Raw genomic sequence first — 3,368 nt, 5'->3', positions numbered from 1 at the left:
ATCTGTCACCATCTAATGTGACAAAGTTTTTATCGGGCATTGAGGCAGAGGAGATTAAAAGTAAATACTGCAATCAGGAAGCAGCTGGGGGGAAAATGTAACACATTTCACACTAAGCTGAACAGCTCATCAACTTAGCCTTGTATATCTACGGCGGATGAGAGGGAGGGAGGGCTGCAGGGGGATGGTGTGGTTCAACATGCTTCTCCACACTGGGAGTCTGAAGAGGATCCTCTGCAAACAGGACTTGTACTTTCTGGCACTTGCTTGCTTTGGGAAGGAAAAAGCCTCAGGAGCCCTGTAGTTCTTCATTTGCTTTTGCAACAAGCTCCTGTAAAACACTGTTTTCTCAGTCCTCAGTTCATGTATTTTTGGAATTCCTGCTTTAGTGATGATCCAGGAGCTACCATGCCCTGTTCAGAGAGGAGGGCTTTATCAGACTTCTATCTGGCTGTTGTGGGCATCCAGATGCCATCCTATCTCTGGGGAGCTGCAGAATGAGATGTTTGTTGGCTAAATGGGAGATACTATAGGCAGATACAATAATGTTTCAGGCTCATGGAACTGGACACCAAGATATTTAGTATGCCCTGTGCTGGGCACTGTTATATTCTGTCCAAACTGATCTGCCTGCAAAGGCCAAGAAACCGAAAGCTTATGTATCATATTACTATATTCTTATTTGTGTATATAAAATTTAAGTTTGTTGAGAACTACCAGTCATATTTTCTTCTTGCAAGGCTTTTGGAAATATTGCCACAAATGTTGCCTGCTTCATTTTTTGCTGTGATATCACATGAGCTCAATGCTGTTGAACATGAATAGACTGGTACATGTGGAGGACTGTGAGAATCTTCTCCTCATCCCTAGGATAAGCAAAGCTTTGGAAAATGATCCAGACTTCCCTAGTATCCCTGCCCCTCTAAATGTGTCACCTGTTACGGAAGGTCGAGATCCTCCTGCTTCAGGAGAATCTTAGTCTCCAGCATTTGTTTGGTCCTTGGCTTTACAGCTGAGTGGCAATAAAATCTAATATCTGTCATTTCTTGTAAGGCATTTTTTCTTCAATTTTGCTGGGAAATCCCTGGTTTTTAATTAATTTTATGTGATTTCCTTAACTTACAATTATTTTGTCGTTTTCATCTCACTTGCTCTTCAGTGTTGATGAGATGTCCTGTCGTTGACAAGTTTTCTAAGGATAAAAAAATTCTAAAATCTTTACAGCTAGTTGCTGAACAGTTAGATTGAACAGTATCTTCTAACATGGGGATCCTTTTGCTGTGCTTGGTAATCTTTCAGGATTCCTAAAACTATAGACAGCCTTGACTCTGAGGTAAGTTATTGTAGCTTTTGTGCTTTGTTTATTTGTGTTTTTTTAGCGGTGGTCTTCAGTTTCTAAACACTACTGGTGCAGCTGTGGTGGGGAGACACCTGGTTTGGCCTTATGTTGCCTTTTGGTGCCCTGCTGTGGTGGTGCCACTCTGGGGCCATCCAGCTAGAAAAACTTGACCAGCTTGTAGAACATATGCCAGCAGTATGTACTTTGTCTGCATAGTAACATTTTCATTATTGGCTAAGGAACCCTTTTATCTCTGTAGTGTGAAGGTAATGAGGTAAGGATGTCAGGCTGAAAAACTTGATGGGATCTAACGACATACACTTGCAGCCCAGAAAGCCAAATATATCCTGGGCTGCATCAAAGGCAGTGTGCCCAGTGTTCTGCTCTCCTGGGACCCCAGGGGAAGTACTGCATCCAGGTCCGGGCTCCTCAGCACAGGAAAGGTGCAGACCCGTTAGAGAGGGCCCAGAGGAGGGCCACAAAGAGGTTGAGAAGGACGGAGCACCTCTCCTAGGAAGATGGGCTGAGAGAGTTGGGGTTGTTCAGTCTGGAGAAGAGAAAGCTTTGGGGAGACCTTAGAGCAGCTTTCCAGTACCTAAAGGGGGCTACAAGAAAGCTCAAGAGGGACTTTTTACAAGGGGATGTACTGATAGAACAAGGGAGAAGGGCTTTAAAGTGAAAGAGGGTAAGTTTAGATTGGATATTAGAAAGAAAATCTCTACTGTGAGGGTGGTAAGGCACTGAAACAGGTTGTCCAGAGAAATTGTGGATTCCCTGTCCCTGGAAGTGTTCATAGTTAGGTTGGATGGGACTCTGAGCAAGCTGATCTAGTGGAAGGTGTCCCTGCCCATGGCAGGGGTTTGAAACTAGATCATCTTTAATATCCCTTCTAATCCAAACCATTCCATGCTTCTATGATTTCCAGGAAGGCAAGGGATCATTATATGCTTTCTTCAGTATCCCTGCATTATAAAAAGTAGGTAACTTACTGAATTTTTTTTTCCTGTAGCTCATATGAAATCAATAACTGCTTGCTAGTGCTTGGCAGCCAAATTCTCATAGTGCTGTCTGTAGCAAGCAAGTACCAGCCCTCACTAGGGACTACTTGTATGCTCTTCTATTGATGCAATTATATGCTTCATCTTAGGTCACTGGGCCTTGAGCTGGTCTTCTATGTCATTGTTTCTCCAAACATCTGAAGGGCACTGTCATCTTACAGACCAGAACTGGAAGCTTGCCCTTATACTGGCATCAAAGACAGAAGGAGAAAAAGGAGCCACTGTCATGCAGAACATAAGACACAGAAAAAGTAAAATTAGGTGGGAGGAGCTTGGGAAAAGTGCTGGATGGGCAGAATAATGTCTGTAGGAAAGATCAGACTGGACCATTAAACCCTCTAAGGATGGAAGGTTTCTGTGCCTACAGCCTCCTTAAAACCTCATTTGATGTCTGGAAGATTTTACATCTTTTGGTATTGTGTAAGGTATTGGGCAAACTGCTAGAGCTGAGCAAAATAGAGATGGAACTCACATAATATTTGGGGACTGACAGTAGCTGCATTGGCTTTAACCTATCAAGAAACTGCTGGATAAATCTTCCCATGTTTTCCACCTGCCCCAGGAACCCAAGTTACATAGGACCTTTCAGGCTGGTGCTGTCAATCCTCTAGAAGGATTTTTTGCCCTGTCTTAACCTGTGCTCTATTTCTTTTTAGCTCTGGTGTAAATAAAGTATATGGCAAACAGTCCATAATGTAGCAAAGGAGGAAAAGATTTTTTTCTCTTTTTATTTTTGACTGTACTTATCGCTGCAATATGTCAGCATGCTGATTCTGATAGGCCAAGAAAGAAAAGACAATGGTCAACACCTGGAAGTTTTGTGTAATTCTAGCACTAGATAATTAACTTTTACATTCAAATATCTATGAGCTATTTCTTTTTGGGCTCCAAGGGAAAAATTTTTGATTAAAATCCCTGAGGAGGTGGATGTTTCACTCACATTGAATAACTTGGCATGACTTGGTCTTTGG

General features: G+C 42.5%; 1 long non-coding RNA gene across 1 annotated transcript; it reads left to right on the top strand.

Annotated features, from left to right (window-relative positions):
- Positions 1 to 1,668: 1,668 nt before the first annotated feature.
- On the top strand, positions 1,669 to 3,084 carry LOC148184013 (uncharacterized). Its single transcript, XR_015773003.1, has 3 exons — positions 1,669 to 1,782; positions 2,265 to 2,315; positions 2,487 to 3,084. It is a non-coding gene; the product is annotated as an uncharacterized LOC148184013 (long non-coding RNA).
- The last annotated feature ends 284 nt before the right edge of the window (positions 3,085 to 3,368 follow it).

This window comes from Pseudopodoces humilis, chromosome 7, assembly GCF_049639895.1.
Source record: "Pseudopodoces humilis isolate 2021_Gansu_Grassland_sample_001 chromosome 7, ASM4963989v1, whole genome shotgun sequence".
Taxonomy (NCBI): Eukaryota; Metazoa; Chordata; class Aves; order Passeriformes; family Paridae; genus Pseudopodoces; species Pseudopodoces humilis.
This window is presented reverse-complemented; position numbering and strand designations above follow the sequence as displayed.